Source organism: Henckelia pumila, chromosome 1 (assembly GCF_033568475.1).
Source record: "Henckelia pumila isolate YLH828 chromosome 1, ASM3356847v2, whole genome shotgun sequence".
NCBI classification, from domain to species: Eukaryota; Viridiplantae; Streptophyta; class Magnoliopsida; order Lamiales; family Gesneriaceae; genus Henckelia; species Henckelia pumila.
In genome coordinates this window covers 27,487,641-27,507,816 of record NC_133120.1, presented here as the reverse complement: position 1 = coordinate 27,507,816, position 20,176 = coordinate 27,487,641, and the positions used below count along the sequence as shown (strand labels likewise).

At 36.4% G+C, this 20,176-nt stretch overlaps 1 non-coding gene across 1 annotated transcript; it reads right to left on the bottom strand.

Annotated features, from left to right (window-relative positions):
* Window positions 1-7,411: 7,411 nt before the first annotated feature.
* Window positions 7,412-7,522, bottom strand: LOC140876987 (small nucleolar RNA R71). Its single transcript, XR_012149209.1, has one exon. It is a non-coding gene; the product is annotated as a small nucleolar RNA R71 (small nucleolar RNA).
* Window positions 7,523-20,176: the final 12,654 nt, after the last annotated feature.

Sequence of the window (20,176 nt, the reverse complement as noted above, 5' to 3'; positions counted from 1 at the left end):
GGCAAACCTTTGGCACGCTAGACTAGGTCATATTTCCTCAAGGAGGATGAACAAGCTAGTGGGAGAGGGCATGTTTGATATGTCTGATATTAACTCTCTACCTACTTGTGAATCCTGCCTAAAAGGAAAATGACTAAATCTCCTTTTAAGGGAAACCTGAGCGTAGTCAGAATCTGTTGGATTTGATCCATACAGATGTTTGTGGTCCATTTAGAGTAGGGACTCAACATGGCCACACCTACTTCATTACCTTTACTGATGATTATTCAAGGTATGGGTATTTATATTTAATGAAATATAAGTCTGAAGCATTTGAAAAGTTCAAAGAATTCAAGGCTGAAGTAGAAAACAAGCTAGGTAAAAGTATTAAAGCACTTCGATCGGATCGAGGTGGAGAATACTTGAGTACCGAGTTTTTGGACTATCTGAAAGAGAATGGGATTCTCTCTCAGTGGACTCCTCCTATGACACCACAGCTTAATGGTGTATCGGAGCGTCGTAATCGAACTTTGTTGGACATGGTTCGATCTATGATGAGCTTCACTGAGCTTCCACCTTCGTTTTGGGGCTATGCGCTTGAAACGGCGGTATTGTTGTTGAACAACGTCCACACTAAAGCAGTGGACAAAACACCATACGAGTTATGGAATGGCAAAGCTCCTAAGTATTCGTACTTGAGGATTTGGGGATGTCCTGCTTACGTGAAGCGGACAGTGGGAGATAAGTTGGATAGTCGATCCAGCTTGTGTTATTTTGTGGGGTATCCGAAGAATTCAATCGGATATTATTTCTATTATCCTGCTGAAACAAAGGTGTTTGTTTCACGGAATGCCACCTTCTTGGAGAAGGAGTTCTTATTGGATAAGAAAGGCGAGATGATGGAACTCGAAGAAGTTCGAGAAGAACCCGAAATACAAAATAACGATCCCACACCTCAGGAACCATTGCTGGACACGCCTGCACCTAGAAGATCCGAGAGGACTTCTAGACCTCCAGTTCGATATGGTCTTCTTCTTGAAGAGGGTCAAGATGAACCCGACATTGGATGTGATCCAAGAAGCTTCAAGGAAGCAATTTCTGATGTGGATTCGAATTTATGGCTTGAAGCTATGCAGTCTGAATTGGATTCGATGCATACTAACCAAGTCTGGTCTTTAGTGGATCCTCCTGATGGAATTGTTCCAATAGGGTGTAAATGGATCTACAAAAGAAAGCTTGGGCCTGATGGTAAGATATTGACTTACAAGGCGCGATTGGTGGCGAAAGGTTATACTCAAAGGCAAGGAGTTGACTATGATGAAACCTTTTCACCAGTCGCAATGTTCAAGTCCATAAGAATCCTAATTGTCATAGCTGCATGGTATGACTATGAGATATGGCAGATGGATGTGAAGACTGCTTTTCTTAATGGAGACATTAAGGAAGAAATCTATATGAAGCAGCCTGAGGGGTTCACATCCATGGGAAGCGAGCATAAGGTATGCAAGCTTCAGAGATCAATTTATGGTCTAAAACAAGCATCAAGAAGTTGGAACCAGAAATTTGATGAAACAATAAAAGATTTTGGTTTCATCAAGAACCCGGAGGAACCTTGCGTGTACAAGAAAGTAGTTAAGGATGCGGTAACATTCTTAGTACTTTATGTTGATGACATCCTACTCATTGGGAATGATGTAGGGATGTTGCAGTCAACAAAGATATGGTTATCAGGTAGATTTTCGATGAAGGATTTGGGTGAGGCATCCTACATTCTTGGGATACAGATCTATAGGGATAGATCTAAGAGAATGATAGGACTCACTCAATCAACCTACATCGATACCATATTGAAACGGTTTTCAATGGATGGGTCCAAGAGAGGACATCTACCCATGTGTCATGGAGTTTCTCTATCCAAGTCTATGTGTCCCAAGACTGATGAAGAGATAGAGAATATGACACATGTACCATATGCGTCAGCTATAGGTAGTATCATGTATGGGATGATATCTACCAGACCGGATGTAGCATTTGCTCTGAGTGTCACGAGCAGATATCAGTCTAATCCTGGTCAAATGCATTGGAAAGCCGTGAAGGACATTCTTAAGTACTTGCGAAGGACTAAGAATATGTTCATGGTTTATGGAGGACGAGAACTCAAATTGGAAGGCTATACCGACTCTAGCTTCCAAAGTGATGTGGATGACTCGAAGTCAACCTCTGGATTTGTGTTCATGCTCAATGGCGGTGCTGTCTCTTGGAAGAGTTCCAAGCAGGACACCACAGCGGATTCCACCACTGAGGCTGAATACATTGCAGCATCAGCTGCTGCTAAAGAGGCCGTTTGGATGAGGAATTTCGTCCAAGAGTTGGGCGTCATTCCTGAATTTGTTGGTCCAGTCCCGGTGTACTGCGACAACACGGGTGCCGTTGCTCAAGCAAAGGAACCAAGGTCTCATCAAAGATCCAAACACGTACTGAGGAAATACCACATAATCCGAGAGATTGTGGAAAGAGGAGACATCATTGTCGAACGAGTGGCCTCTGCAGACAATATCGCTGATCCGCTTACTAAGCCCTTGCCAGGACCATTGTTTGACTAACATCGCGAAGCAATGGGTCTACGTAGTATGACTAGTTGGCTATAGGGCAAGTGGGAGATTGTAAGAGTGGGTGCCCAGTGAGCCAACTGTGTGGCTATGGGCTTTGATGACTCTTTGTATAAACAATCTTTTGTTTAATATTATTTACACTTTTATGGCAATGACTTTATATTACTTCATATTGTTATATTATGATATACTATTGTTGTTTTGATAAAGACCTTGAATATACTATAGTGTATGTAAGATGTGGTAGAACATGGAGATGTCTATCATGAAATACATCTTATAGTCACTGTATGTTCTAAAACCGTTCCTAGTCGATTGAGCCGTCCGATAATAAGGATAAGGATCGCTCGAGTTTGAGACTAGCATTTGCGATGCGGAGTACCACGTTTCATTGGTAGGGAACATGGAGATGTTCGAAGCATGCAAATGGATATTCATAGGATGAATAATCGAACTACCCTATCCGGACTTTCCAAGTGGTTATCACTTATCGAGTGGATTAAGTCCGCGGTTTTGGTTGTACACCATTAGTCCTTACGACTTGAAACATCATGGAGACTCTATATGCTAGTACTGTGCTTTGACTCGTTTACCGACTCTGAGGGGGTCATCAGGTGTCGAGATTGGGTACAGTTACGACACATATAGGAGTCAATGCATTGTTGTCAAGGATTCACCACATACTTGCGAGTGTGGATATCCTATGCGATCTGAGGAGATATTAGTGTGACAAATCTCTGGCCAGAGTACTTGATGTGATTTAAGAAATGGTTTCTTAGTAGCACATGCGATGTCACTAATTTGATCTTCAAGATGCATTGCATAGTTATCGAATCTTGAGCGACTCTCGATATACCAATGGTTGTTGATTCGATCGGGATATTTGGATGAAGGGACCGTACTGTACGCTAACCAAAATCTACTGGTTCTTGTAGGCACTATCAGTGATACCTAGGGAATCATGGGGCGATGTTGCTAGGCGCTTTACCATGATTCGTTGGGCAAGTCGGAAAGTGTTGTTCCGAGTCACAAGGAGTTGTGAGCCCACGGCTAGCTGTATCCCTGAACCATTGAGGGTCACACAGTGTAATGGAGTTTTAATCCCCGTTGAGATAGTTAAATTTAAAGAGTTAAATTTAATGAACTAAGGAGTTGGACTTCTTAAATAAGAGAAAGGGAGTAGGATTTCCTAAAATGACATAGGGATGGACATTTTTGGAAACCACTGAATTCGGATTCAGGAAAATTTATTTTGACTTTAAAACGTGCAGAAATGGTTTCTGTGCACATTGGTGAAATCGTTTCATCAATCGGAGTCACGATGAATTTTATATTAATTTCTGAACGAGTGGGCTTTGCTTGTCGGGCCCCAGCTTATGACTAATGGGCCCTAAGGTGTTAGTGGCCTGCATTATAAATAAGTTATTTCAGTACAGAAATTACACACGATAGGTCATAATTTTTGAGACAGGATTTTCGAAACCCTAGCCCCTCTCAAAAACGTTTTCGGCCGCCCCCCTTGCTCTGTCACAGAGAAATTCCGGTCTGTGATTTTGAATCGCAGTAAGGAATAACGAATCAAATTCGTGTATTCTCTTCGCAGAAAACTTCTGATAGATTTTCTAGTGCAATCTATCAGAGGGATTAAACCTCTGTTCGTGGACCTGATTGAAGGCGTTCATCGGTTCCAGGGAGAGACAACAAGAGCAGAATTGTTCTGTTGGTGTCCATTAATCTCGTTGCGAGATTTGAGGTAAAATTTATTTAATTGTTATTTAAATTTTACACACACGTAATTCAATCGATGAACGGTTGATACCCATACCATGGAAACGTTCCATGAAAAAAAAAAAATTTTAAACTTCCGCTGCACCGGGTATCAATCGTAATTGGTCTGGGAACTCGCCAGTTTTCCAACACCTATTCGACGGGGCAGGTGTAGGTGCAGGATTAAGCACCAGAAGCCTGGAGTAGCCAGTGACCATGAAGACAACAGGATTAGCTGTAGGTTTTATTTAAAGTAATTCGATTGGGTTGTATAAATTGAGTTTGATTAGCCAGTTGTATTCTACCAGTCTTCTTGTATTTTAGTCTTCCGCAGCGATTTTATTTAATGCATGCTTAATTATGCTCTTAACTCTGATTAGATAGTGGATCCGGGTCGGGTCGCTACACATAAGGACAAGGTGTTGCATAACAAGATCATTCCTCTTGTTCTAGTTTAGTAGCAGCACCAAGGCATGAAAGATGCCATTTGGGAACAAGAGAGCCGCATGCGTTTGGAGCATACTGAATTATTCTTATTGTACTTTTTGGTTACATGTTGTATCTTGTAAAATGATCTTTGGTAATAAATAATGTTTTTCCTAGTGTTCAGTTTGCATACTTAAGACTTATTACGTAGACGAAAATATCTCAAGTGGGGGAGAATGTAGTAGCCTAGTTCCATTTTACAAGGTTGATGAAACTTAAAATTTGTAATTATTTATATGTTAAAAAATGTGTTTTAAAATTTAAGATTAATTAAAATTATGAAGTTGTATTATTTTAGTGTTATGTGTTTATATTTAAATGTTTTACTAAAATGTTGTATTTTACGGTTTGCGCAGGTTTGGTAAAAATAAAATTACTCAAGATACAGAGGTCATAATGGAGTAATCTCAAAACCTGTAGAATCACAAAAGAGGAATCTTCAACTTTGTGGAAGACAAGAAATTTCAAAAACTTCATTAAGATGATCAAAATAATCAAACATCAAAATTGAGACAGATTTACTTTTACTATGACCAGCTTGGAGTAAAAATATCATAAGTATTTCATATTTTATCCAAAAGGGGTGAATGAGTTGTCAAAACACATCTACAGACAAAGGGCTACGTGTTATATGTTTTGTGCAGAAGCAAAATCGGAATTCTAAGGCATCAAACATGCCAATTAAAGTTAGGTCAATGTATTGACATTCAAGGAGACAAGCACCCACCAACTTTACTATTCCATATTTAATGAGTTTTGGACCCTTGCTCTCATTTGGCCTATAAATAGATGTGTTGTATAAAATTTGTAGTGTGCAAGAGTGTAGAGAAGTCCTCATTTGTAAAATAAATATTGTGTGTGTGAGAATAAAAGTTTGAGTGTGCATATTTCTCAAGTTCAAGTATGAAATTTATTTTATCCTTACTCTTGAGTTTCATGTTCATGGCAAGCTAAATCTTTTTATGTCAAGGTGAAAAGGTTTCATTGTTGGTCAAGTAAGATTATTTATATTTTGTATATTCTTCTCTTTTTCTATTTCTATTTTGTTTTTTTCTAATTGATCCTTATTTGTAGGTATAATTTTGGAAGATTTGTTGTTATCTATTTACATCAAATGCTTGGTACCTTGAATGTGGTTACCTTGATTTGTTGTCAAATATGATACAATAAATACTACAATAATTATATATTATAAATATAAGTATCTATTTATAATAAAGTCATATATATTATTTAGACGATAGCGTGACACTGTCGGTTGTTCTAAATAATATATTGTGATTTGAACTAACATTTACTTTCTCGCATCTAACTTTTACTTTATCGCAACTAACATTTACTTTTCCGCAACTAACATTTACTTTCTCGCATATAATATTTATTTTTTCGCAACTAACATTTACTTTATCGCATCTAACATAAAGTCATATATTTTATTTAGATGATAGCGTGGCTCTGCCGGTTGTTCTAAATAAAATATTGTGATTTGATCTAACATTTAATTTTATGTCAATTTATATTTATGCATTTATATATATATTATGGGTACCATGTATTAAATATCGGTTGATATTAATATAGTGGGAACTATATTATATGATATACTTGTTTAAATATTTAATTGTTCTTTTTATGTTTATATTTATTCATCTATATATATATTATGGGTACCATGTATTAAATATCGGTTAATCTGATATTAATATAGTGGGAACTATATTATATGATATACTTGTTTAAATATTTCATTGTTCTTTTATGTTTATTCTTATTTTAGTTTCTTTTATTTATTTTTATTAAGCAATCTTAAATAAACCAACAATGAACCTTTGAAACCTTGAAAATTTTATAATTTGTGTATTTTAAGTTTCATAATAATATTTCCATCTATAATATATCATGCTAAAATTAAACTTACAGCATCCTCTCCGTGGATCGATCTCGTACTCACGAGTATATTACTTGCAGACAACCTATACTTGGGTGAATTACAATTTAAGTTGTAGCAAGTTTTTGGCGCCGTTGCCGGGGAGGTATAAATTAAGTTTAATTTTATGTTATTTATGTAAATAGTATGTTGTTTTATATTGTATGATTGTTTGGAGTCGTAAACAAAGTGGTAGACTTGTTCGAGTATCTAAAAATATTTTAAACATGGAGGATAATTCTAATAATCAAGATGATAATAATAATAATAATCAAGAACATGAACAACCAAGAACACTTAGGCACCATATGAATACAATAAGAACTAGTATACCATCTTGTTTAGTCTTTCCTCCTGATGCGTCTAATTTCAATTCTAAACCTCAAATCATTCAACTTTTACCAAATTTTCATAGCCTAGATTCTGAAAATCCATATTTGCATTTAAGATAATTTGAGAAGGTTTGCAACACTTATAATGATCAAAATTGTAGCATGGATAGTGTTCGATTAAAGCTTTTCCCTTTTTCTTTAAAAGATAAAGCTAAAACATGGTTGCAAAATTTGAGATCAAGTTCAATAAGATCATGGGAAGAAATGAAACAATAATTTCTAAAAAAGTTTTTCCCTTCCCATAGAACAAACTCTTTTAAAAGACAAATTGTAACTTTTTCTCAAAAACAAGGGGAAACATTTTATCAATGTTGGGATAGATATAAAGAGTTACTTAATACATGCCCACATCATGGTTTTGAAATATGGAGAATAGTTTCTCACTTTTATGAAGGTTTAATACCTAAAGATAGGCAAATGATAGAATTCATGTGTAATGGAACTTTTGAAGATAAAAACCCAAATTAAGCTATGGAATATTTGGAGTCATTAGCAGAAAATGCTCAAAATTGGGATAATATAGGCTCAATTGAACCACCAAGTAAAACCAATAATTCAACAAATGGGGGTGGTATTTATCATCTTAAAGATGATGTAGATGTTCAAGCTAAACTTGCATCTTTAGCAAAAAAAATCGAGTCATTAGAAATGAAAAAGAGTGATCAATTAAAAAGTGTTCAAGAATTTTTTTTTCATATATGTGACACACATGATCATCTTACAAAAAATTGTCCTACTTCGCCTTCATTTAAAGAATGTCTCCATGAACAAGCCAATTATGTTAACAATTTTAAAAAACCAACATTAGATCTTTTTTCACAAACATATAATCCTGGTTGGAGAAATCATCCCAATTTTAGTTGGAGGAACGACAATAATGCACAACCTTCACAACAACCTTTTCAAAATAACCAAAATCATCAAGGTTATGCTCCTTATATCCCACCTCCAAGAAAACATTTTGAAGATGAAATTCATGCATACATTCAAAAGCAAGAGTCTATCAATATTCAAAACATTCAATCTATGAATGATTTGAAAGAAACTCTTGCAAAATTTGCATCTGCACTTAATATTCATGAAAAAGGAAAATTTCCATCTCAACCACAACCTAATCCTAAAAATCAAGATAAATTTGATCAAGTTAAATCTGTTATTACTCTTAGAAGTGGTAAAATAGTTAATGATCCATATAGTGATGAAAACAAAGATCAATTAAACTCAAAGAGTAAGGATTCAAATCCTGATACTTTTGAGAAAGATGATGCTTTGAGTCCTAAAAATAAGAAAATTGATGATAAAATAAATAAACATGTTCATTTTCTTCATGCATTAGTAAATAATAAAAAACAAAAAAATGATTCTGATATTTATGAAGTTTTTAAACAAGTAAAAATAAATATTCCATTATTAGATGCTATTAAACAAGTGCCTTCTTATGCAAAGTTTTTAAAAGATTTATGTACTGTGAGAAGACAATTGCATGTAAAGAAGAAAGAATTCTTAACGGAGCAAGTAAGTTCTATTATTCAAAATAATTCTACCTTGAAATATAAAGATCCCGGTTGTCCAACAATTTCATGTATTATTGGAAAAAATAAAATTAAAAAAGCTTTGTTAGATTTGGGAGCAAGTATGAATTTAATTCCTTATTCAGTTTATGAAAAGCTTAAGTTGGGAGATTTAAAACCTACATCTGTTACTCTTTTACTAGCCGATATGTCAATCAAAATACCTAGAGGTATTGTAGAAGATGTATTAGTTCAAGTTGATAAATTCATATATCCCGTGGATTTTATTGTCTTGGATACACAACCAATAGAAGTACATAACGAAATTCCAGTAATATTGGGACGTCCATTTCTAGCAACTTCAAATGCTTTAATTAATTGTCGAAATGGAATAATGAAATTTTATTTTGGAAATATGACTTTAGAACTTAATGTATTCAATTTATGTAAACAACCAAGTATTAATGAAGATGAAGATGATAATGCAATAGAAACAATCGTGGAAGAAAATATACACCAAGAAAACTTAAATCAACAATCTGAAGTTTGTTTAGTGAAAGTTTTGATTCAAAAAATATTTTTAAATCAAAGTTATTTGAAGAAATTAATGAACTTGAAGAAGTAAAAGAAAATGATCATCCAAAACTTGAATTAAAACTCTTACCAATAGAACTAAAATATGCTTTTCTTGGTGAAAATCAAACATATCCTATTGTAATATCTTCTACCCTCTTACCAAAACAAGAAGAAGATTTAATAACACTACTTAAAAAACACAAAAATGCAATTGGATGGACTTTGCAAGATATAAAAGGTATAAATCCTTTAATCTGCACACATAGAATTCACTTGGAAGAAAATGCTAAAACATATCAACAACCACAAAGAAGATTAAATCCACACATGAAAGAAGTTGTTAAAAATGATGTTTTAAAACTATTAGATGCCGGAATTATTTACCCAATCTCGGATAGTAAATGGGCAAGTTCAACACAAGTAGTAGCAAAAAAATCAGGCATCACTGTTATAAAAAATGAAAAGGGAGAATTATTACAAGCTAGGATTCCATCTAGTTGGCGTATGTGCATTGATTATAAAAAATTAAATAATGCAACTAGAAAAGATCACTTTTCGTTACCATTTTTAGATCAAATTTTAGAGAAAATGGCAGGTAATCCTTATTATTGTTTTCTTGATGGGTATTCGGGGTATTATCAAATACCAATATCATTAGAAGATCAAGAAAAAAATACTTTCACTTGTCCGTTCGGAACTTTTGCTTTTAAAAGAATGCCATTTGGTTTATGTAATGCCCCGGCTACTTTTCAAAGATGCATGCTAAGTATTTTTAGTGACATGATTGAAGAATTTGTGGAAGTTTTTATGGATGATATAACTGTTTTTGGAAACTCATTTGAAAACTGTCTTAAAAATTTGGAAGAAGTTTTAAAAAGATGTGAAGAAAAAAATATTGGTTTAAATTGGGAAAAATTTCACTTCATGGTTAAATCCAAAATTGTGTTAGGGCATGTCATATTTGAAAAAGGAATTAAAGTTGATAAAGCTAAGGTTGATGTTATTGCTAATTTAACATCACCAAACACGATCAAAGAAATTCGATCATTTTTGGGTCATGCGGGATTTTATAGAAGATTTATAAAAAATTTTAGCATAATATCGAAACCAATTTCAAATCTTTTAACAAAAGATGCACAATTTGAATGGACTCAAGAATGTGAAACTGCTTTTAAAAAGATAATTAATCTTTTAACTACATCACCTATTTTACAACCTCCTGATTGGTCTTTACCATTTGAATTAATGTGTGATGCAAGTGATTATGCTGTAGGAGCCGTGTTAGGACAAAGAAAAGAAGGTAAACCTTATGTGATCTATTATGCAAGTAGAACCTTAAATAGTGCTCAAATCAATTATTCAACAACTGAAAAAAGAATTACTTTCAGTAGTGTTTGCATTAGATAAATTTCGATCATATTTAATTTGTTCTACTACTATTGTTTATACTGATCATTCTACCATAAATATTTATCAAATAAAAAAGATGCTAAGCCGAGATTAATAAGATGGATTTTGTTGTTACAAGAATTTGATCTTGTAATAAACGATAAAAAAGGAAAAGAAAATGTAGTAGCCGATCATTTATCAAGAATAATTTCTGAATCATCTCAAAATGAAATACCAATAAATGAAAATTTTCCGGATGATCAACTATTTTATGCTACTACTATGCCTTGGTTTGCTAATATTGTAAATTTTCTTGTGACAAATAAAATGCCTTCTCATTGGAGTTCACAAGATAAAAATAAATTCTTAAAAGAGGTCAAAAAATTTTATTGGGATGATCCTTATTTGTTTAAGTATTGTCCTGATCAAATTTTTCGACGATGCATACCCGACAATGAGGTAAGTAGTGTCATTAAATTTTGTCATTCTGAGGCATGTGGAGGTCATTTTTCGTCAAAGAAAACAGCTGCAAAAATCTTTCAATGTGGATTTTATTGGCCTTCTTTATTCAAAGATACACATTCATTTTGCAAATCTTGTGAAAATTGTCAGAAAATGGGTTCAATTTCAAAACGAAACATGATGCCTTTAAATCCAATCATGATTATTGAAATATTTGACAGTTGGGGAATAGATTTTATGGGTCCATTTCCATTATCTTTTGGATTCACTTATATTTTAGTGGCTGTCGATTATGTTTCAAAATGGATTGAATCAATTGCATGTAGAACTAATGATCATAAAGTTGTGATAAAATTTTTGAAAGAAAATATTTTTAGTCGATTTGGAATACCTAAAGCTATAATCAGTAATGGGGGAAGTCATTTTATAAATAAATCATTTTCTTCGTTGTTAAGAAAATATGGTATTACACATAAAGTTTCTACTCCATATCACCATCAAACGAATGGTCAGGTTGAACTTGCAAATAAAGAAATAAAACAAATTTTGGAAAAAACAGTCAATCCAAATCGAAAAGATTGGTCTTTAAGATTAAGTGATGCATTATGGGCATATAGAACTGCATTTAAAACATCATTAGGGATGTCACCATATAGATTAGTTTTTGGAAAGCATTTTCATCTACCTGTTGAAATTGAACATAAAGCTTATTGGGCAATTAAAGCGTTTAATACTAATTTAGATGATGCATCTAAATTAAGAAAATTGCAATTAAATGAACTAGAAGAATTAAGAAATGATGCATATGAAAATGCAAAGATTTATAAAGATAAAACAAAAGCATTTCATGATAAAAATATTATGAGAAAATCTTTTGAAATCGGACAAAAAGTTTTACTTTATAATTCTCGCTTGCATTTGTTTCAAGGAAAACTTAGATCGCGATGGTCTAGACCATTTATTGTTAAATTTGTCTATCCTCATGGTGCTGTTGATGTTGAAAATCCTAAAAATAATAATGTATTTAAAGTTAATGGGCAAAGACTTAAACCGTTTATAGAAAATGAAGTTCTTAATGAAGAGTTTATTCCTTTATATGATCCAAATTAATTGTTACTTATATTTTAATTTTATTTTTGCAGAATTGAGTTCACTTCCCGGTTAAGTGGCGGATAATGGTACTCCGTGACTACTTTCAGTCGGTTTTATTTTAATTTCCCAAAATAATTGAATATATATATATATATATAAATATATATTATGATAAGAAGTGTTACTCGATTCTCGCAAGATTGCTGATAAGAAGGCAGTGTTTTCCAGAGTGATCGTTAAAAGCGTGAGAGTTTATGATCTGATGTGGTTCAGTGAATGAACAGACCCTGCAGGTTGAGCGAGGTTTGGTATTGTCGAAGGTTATTTGACCAGATGTTTTGAACCGGAACTACTAATGAATTGGACGAATGATTTATACTATATTCCCGAGGTTTACTCTAGATTTCGAGGACGAAATCCTTTTAAGGTGGTGGGAATGTAGTGGCCCGTATCCATAACTAATGATTAATGAGTAATTAATCATATAATCATGTTGAGACTAAGTAAAACATGATTAAGGAAATTCCAGATGAATTAACGGACTTCGGAAATGGATCCAAAACACTCGAAAATGGTCCAGAGGGTCCCAAGACTCGAGCAGGATCGGAGCCACCGATCCACGATCGGAGCTTTCGATCTTGGTGAGTTCCGAACCACATTGGAAGCATGGAGATCGCAGCTTCCGATCGACCGTCGGTGACAGGTGTGTGGTTGCATGTGGATGGGATTGACGCATGGCATCGGAGCTTCCGATCGGAGGAACGGAGCTTCCGATCTGCATGTTCGGAGCTTCCGATCGAGGAACGGAGCTTCCGATCAATGCCTATAAATATGAGGTCCGAGCTCCTCATTTCTTGCCAATTCGGAGTTCCTATCCTTCGCCTGCAAGGCTCTATTTAGGGCTTTGGGTACTCTTATTTTAGAGTTGGAGTAGGGAACATATTTTAGTATAGTCAGACAGTGTCTGACACAGTAGCGGAGCAGTGCTCGAAGCTGTGGAGCTGCAGCAGGGGTGTACCCCTAGTTGCGGGATAGTCACCATCAGTGGGCTGACGATGGACGCAGGTATAACTATGGTCTCCTTAAATTATTTAGGAGTATGCAATAGCTTAGTTAAAGCTTTTAGAGCTTATTGAATGATGCATGGGTATTTGCATTGTAGACTTGATGATAGGCTTGGAACCTAGAGTGGGACTACTAGGACTGCCTTAGAAAGGTACGTAAGTACTGACTGAGATTGCCAACGAATATGCATGCTTATATGTTGCATTTATGTGTTTGCATGTTATTATTGTTATGCGGCATGTGCATATCATCTTGTGCCTGTACATCTATATATCTTTCGAGATAAGCCAGTTAGGGTTGCTCAGCCCTGTTAGGACGTTTGATATCGAGTACCCTTAGGTACTGATACCTCGAGGACTCCGTGGTCCGCATCCGGGATTCGGGAATGAGTGGTCGCACACAGTGGTTAGCTACCCCGATGTGACGAGCTTATATCCCAGGAGCCAGTTTGAGCAGTTTGTATACAGTTATCCCAGATATGGATACCCTGTCATTTGCATGCATCATATTTGTATGTTTATCCGTGCTTTCGTATTGAGCTTAGAGCTCACGTCCAATATTTTATGAGTATCTGGATACCCTATTCGACGGGGCAGGTGTAGATGCAAGATTGAGCACCAGAAGCCTGGAGTAGCCAGTGACCATGAAGACAACAGGATTAGCTGTAGGTTTTATTTAAAGTATTTCGATTGGGTTGTATAGGTCTGCTTGTATTTTAGTCTTCCACAGCGATTTTATTTAATGCATGCTTAATTATGCTCTTAACTATGATTAGCTAGTGGATCCGGGTCGGGTCGCTACACATAAGGACAAGGTGTTGCGTAACAAGATCATTCCTCTTGTTCTAGTTTAGTAGCAGCACCAAGGCATGAAAGATGCCATTTGGGAACTAGAGAGCCGCATGCGTTTGGAGCATACTGAATTATTCTTATTGTACTTTTTGGTTACATGTTGTATCTTGTAAAATGATCTTTGGTAATAAATAATGTTTTTCCTAGTGTTCAGTTTTCATACTTAAGACTTATTACGTAGACGAAAATATCTCAAGTGGGGGAGAATGTAGTAGCCTAGTTCCATTTTACAAGGTTGATAAAACTTAAAATTTGTAATTATTTATATGTTAAAAAGTGTGTTTTAAAATTTAAGTTTAATTAAAATTATGAAGTTGCATTATTTTAGTGTTATGTGTTTATATTTAAATGTTTTACTAAAATGTTGTATTTTAGGGTTTGCGCAGGTTTGGTAAAAATAAAATTACTCAAGCTACAAAGGTCATAATGGAGTAATCTTCAACTTTTTAGAAGACAAGAAATTCCAAAAACTTCATTAAGATGATCAAAATAATCAAACATCAAAATGGAGACAGATTTACTTTTACTATGACCAGCTTGGAGTAAAAATATCATAAGTATTTCATATTTTATCTAAAAGGGGTGAATGAGTTGTCAAAACACATCTACAGACAAAGGGCTACGTGTTATATGTTTTGTGCAGAAGCAAAATAGGAAGTCTAAGGCATCAAACATGCCAATTAAAGTTAGGTCAATGTATTGACATTCAAGGAGACAAGCACCCACCAACTTTACTATTCCATAATTAATGAGTTTTGGACCCTTGCTCTCATTTGGCCTATAAATAGATGTGTTGTATAAACTTTGTAGTGTGCAAGAGTGTAGAGAAGTCCACATTTGTAAAATAAATATTGTGTGTGTGAGAATAAAAGTTTGAGTGTGCATATTTCTCAAGTTCAAGTATGAAATTTATTTTATCCTTACTCTTGAGTTTCATGTTTATGGCAAGCTAAATCTTTTTATGTCTAGGTGAAAAGGTTTCATTGTTGGTCAAGTAAGATTGTTTATATTTTGTATATTCTTCTCTTTTTTTATTTCTATTTTGTTTTTTCTAATTGATCCTTATTTGTAGGTATAATTTTGGAAGATTTGTTGTTATCTATTTACATCAAATGCTTGGTACCTTGAATGTGGTTACCTTGATTTGTTGTCAAATATGATACAATAAATACTACAATAATTATATACTATAAATATAAGTATCTATTTATAATAAAGTCATATATATTATTTAGACGATAGCGTGATACTGTCGGTTGTTCTAAATAATATATTGTGATTTGAACTAACATTTACTTTCTCGCATCTAACTTTTACTTTATCGCAACTAACATTTACTTTTCCGCAACTAACATTTACTTTCTCGCATATAACATTTATTTTTCCGCAACTAACATTTACTTTATCGCCTCTAACATAAAGTCATATATTTTATTTAGACGATAGCAAGGCTCTGCCGGTTGTTCTAAATAAAATATTGTGATTTGATCTAACATTTACTTTTATGTCAATTTATATTTATGCATTTATATATATATTATGGGTACCATGTATTAAATATCGGCTGATATTAATATAGTGGGAACTATATTATATGATATACTTGTTTAAATATTTAATTGTTCTTTTTATATTTATATTTATTCATCTATATATATATTATGGGTATCATGTATTAAATATCGGTCAATCTGATATTAATATAGTTGGAACTATATTATATGATATACTTGTTTAAATATTTCATTGTTCTTTTATGTTTATTCTTATTTTAGTTTCTTTTATTTATTTTTATTAAGCAATCTTAAATAAACCAACAATGAACCTTTGAAACCTTGAAAATTTTATAATTTGTGTATTTGAAGTTTCATAATAATATTTCCATCTATAATATATCATGCTAAAATTAAACTTACAGCATCCTCTCCATGGATCTATCTCGTACTCATGAGTATATTACTTACAGACAACCTATACTTGGGTGAATTACAATTTAAGTTGTAGCAAAGGTTAACGGATTTAATTATGTTTAGAATGGATAAAACATGATCAAGAAATTTTAATTAAGTCAAACGGTTCAAGAAATTGGATCCAGAATATCCAAAATTGGTAAATGGGCTTATTTGGGCTCGGGTGGTTCGGAATATCCGAACCCAAGTCCAATAAGGATCGGATGGTCCGAAGAGATCGGCACTAGCGAAGGAGTTCGGAAGCTACGGCACGCTCGGAGCAACTGAAGTACGATCAGAGATTCTAATTGTAGTTATACCATGTTCATTATCGACGTGTCAACTTGCTCGGACACTCAAGAGATCGGGACCTCCAAAGGTGAGTTCGGAGCTTCCGATATTTCAATTTCTATGACGTGGCTGGCATGCAAGTTCGGATCTTCCGAAGAGGAGTTCGGAGCTTCCAAACTCTGTCTATAAATAGGGCATTTGGGAGCCAATTTTTTGTAGTAGCCCGTAACCAAAATCAATAATTAAGGAATTAATCATAATTACTTGAATAGAGTTTGGAAGCTCCGAAGGTAGGTTCGAAAGTTCCGAACAGGATCGGAAGCTCCGATGCAGGATCGAAAGCTCCGATCATATTACGTCAGGCATGACGATTGGCTAGATCAGAAGCTCCGATCAGGATCGGAAGCTCCTATCACCCCTATTCGAAGTCAACAAGTGATATTTTGACACATGGCAGATCAAGATCTTCGGAAGCTTCGATGGCAGGATCGGACGTTCCGATCGAGGTTCGGGCATTCCGATCGAGGATCGGAAGTTCCGATCATTGTCTATAAATAGAGGGTCGGGCCTTCATTTCCAATTGCCAATTCCGAGTATTTCCCTCTCCTTTCTAGTCTATTCGAGTTGTTCTAGCCTTCCTAGGCTTGACCCGGCGGTCGGCGAGGCGTTCGGAAGTCGTAGCAGTAGCTTAGTTAAAGGGCTAACGACGGACGAAGGTATAGCTTTTGCTTCCTATAAATATTTAGGAGTATGCAATAGCTTAGTTAAGGCTTTTAGAGCGCTTTAATGATAGTAGTATCATTTGGCAGTGTAGAGCAGACTATAGGCGTGGACCTAGAGTTGGTAGAGCTTGCACTGATTTGAGGTACGGAAGTACTGTTCGAGATATTCTGACGGAGTATGCATGTATTGTGTGACTGCATGGTTTATATGTCATTGATTTATGCTGCATTCATTTGCATACTGAGCTATCTCCTTCGAGATGTCTGCTAGTAGGGTTTTTCCCTATCCTGTTAGTGGTTGGACTTCCATCGATTTGGGTCCGGCATATCCACTTGTATTATGGTATGGGAGCCACCTCCTGAAGCGATGGCACAGCGTGCTACATACCAGGGCCCGGTCTGTCTCTGTTATCTGATCCTTGACCTCGAGTTTATAGGGAGTTCACTTTGCATGCATGTATACTCATACTCTCGTACTGAGTGTTTTATGATCACGTCTCGTACTCTGTGTTTCTGGACACCCTATTCCATGGGGCAGTTTTTCTATTGGACGAGGCGAGTGGATCCAAGAGGGTCTATTCAGTGGTTGACCAGCTGGAGCTTCGTCTAGGTTTTATTTCTGTTGTTTTGAGGTTGATACAGCTATTCGATTTGTTTGTATATTATTTGGATAAATTACAGATTCCTTTACTTGGGATTGTATAACGTTTATGATTTCCGCAGTTTTATTCTGATATCTGTTTAATTAAGTTAATTGCATGCCTAAGTTCTGTTAGTAGGTGATCCGGGTAAGGGTCACTAGATTTATGGTATCAGAGCATGCATAGTATTCTTGTGATTTAGATTCTGCATAAGGTAACCGTGAGGTACTTTTGTAGATGGCAGATCGTGACGATCGAAGTTCTTATGGCAGTATTGGTGGGCGTTGGGGAGATACCGACCGAGAGCATCGTCGAGAACGGCGTCATCGTCATCATGACGACGAACGTTTCACTGTGCGTCGATTCTTAGCTATGGGTCCTAAGCCCTTAGTTGGAGGTGAGTCTCCGAAGGATGCGGAGAACTGGTTAGACCGCATGGAGATGACTTTTCAGACTTTCCAATGCACCGAGGAGCAGAAGATGGAGACCCTGGGTTATTTTCTGGATGGACGTGCGCACAGGTGGTGGAGGTTTACTTCTGCACCTTTTGTTGCGGCAAGAGGAGTGGCCACCTGGGCCAAGTTCTGCACAGCTTTTCAGAAGCTGTATTTTCCTGCTGCACTCCATCAGTCGAAGGCAGGCGAGCTTCTGAGTCTGCGACAGGGAGCCATGTCTATCGATGAGTATCAGCAGAGGTTCTTTGATCTGCTATCCTATTGCCCCGAGATTGCTGACAGCTCTGGGATGAAGTATAATTTGTTCCTTCAGGGCCTTAACCCTGAGATCCATGACCATGTGGCGGTTGGCGACGAAATGTCCTACGAGGGTTTGGTGAGCCGTTGTCACCAGGCGGAGGACAACATTCGGCGGAACAGGTCTTTCCCTCAGTTGAGGCCTGCTAGTTCTTTGGGTCCCCGTGCCCAATCTTTCAAGAAGTCTGGATCTACTTCTTCCTCTGGTTCTGGAGGTGTTGTCCGTTTCGGTAAGAAGGACAAGTGTGATCACTATGGGAAGAACCATCCATCCAACAAGTGTCGTAGAGCTTCTGGAGCTTGTTTCCGTTGTGGAGAGACTGGTCATATCCGGAGAGATTGTCCACTATCTGGGGGAGGCGGTTCTGGATCTGGTTCAGGATCTGGTTCTCAGGACACCGTATAGCAGAGGTCGCAGGGACAGCCTGCTGGGAGTTCTCATTTGAGGCCACGAGCTTCTGGCCAGGTGTTTGCCCTGAGACATGATCAGGCAGTAGAGGAGAATGAGAAAGTCATCGCAGGTACATTTCTGCTTTATGGTATACCCGCTCTTGTACTTATTGACACTGGTGCATCTCATTCCTTCATTTCTGCATGTTTTGTTAAGAGGCATAAGTTACCATGCATTGCACTAGACGTAGTGATGTCTGTTTCTACTCTGACGGGCCAATCTGCTTTGGCTAAGCGTCTAGTGATGGGTTGCCCTTTAGAGTTCAAAGGGAACATTTTGTTAGCAAATCTTATGGTCCTGGCGATGGACGACTTTGATTGCATTCTGGGAATAGATATATTGACTACCTATCGAGATTCAGTGGACTGCTATCAGAGATTAGTACGCTTTCATCCGGAGGGGAGTGAGAGCTGGTTTTTCTATGGTGAGGGAGCGCGACCTCCGATGCCTTTTGTATCAGCTTTGAGAGCCTGTCGAGCTTTAGAGTCTGGCGGGGAAGGCTACCTTATCTATGCAGTTGATTTGTCCGCTGAGTGTATTGGGATAGAGAGCATTCCTTTTGTGAATGAATTTCCAGATGTATTTCCTATTGAGATTCCGGGTTTTTCTCCTGCTAGGGAAGTCGAGTTTGGCATAGAGTTGATGCCGGGTACTTTACCTATTTCTCGAGCATCGTATCGTCTGGCTCCGTCAGAGATGCGTGAATTGAAGAATCTACTACAGGATCTTTTGGACAAGGGGTACATTCGTCCTAGTGTATCTCCTTGGGGAGCTCCTGTTCTTTTTGTAAAGAAGAAGGATGGGTCGATGCGGTTGTGCATTGACTATCGGCAGCTGAATCGAGTCACTGTGAAGAACAAGTATCCGTTACCTCGTATTGATGACTTGTTTGATCAGCTGCAGGGCACGTCAGTTTACTCCAAGATTGACTTGAGATCTGGGTATCATCAGTTGAGAGTCCGTGATCATGACGTAGCCAAGACTGCATTCCGTACTCGCTATGGGCATTACGAGTTTCTAGTAATGCCATTTGGTTTGACTAATGCGCCGGCTATATTCATGGATCTGATGAACCGTGTCTTCAGGGATTATTTTGACAAGTTTGTCGTGGTCTTCATTGACGACATCTTGGTGTATTCGCGTAATACGGAAGAGCATGTTTCTCACTTGCGGTTGGCACTGCAGACTCTTCGAGATGAGCAGTTGTACGCCAAGCTGAGCAAGTGTGAGTTCTGGATGGATAGAGTGGTCTTTCTTGGCC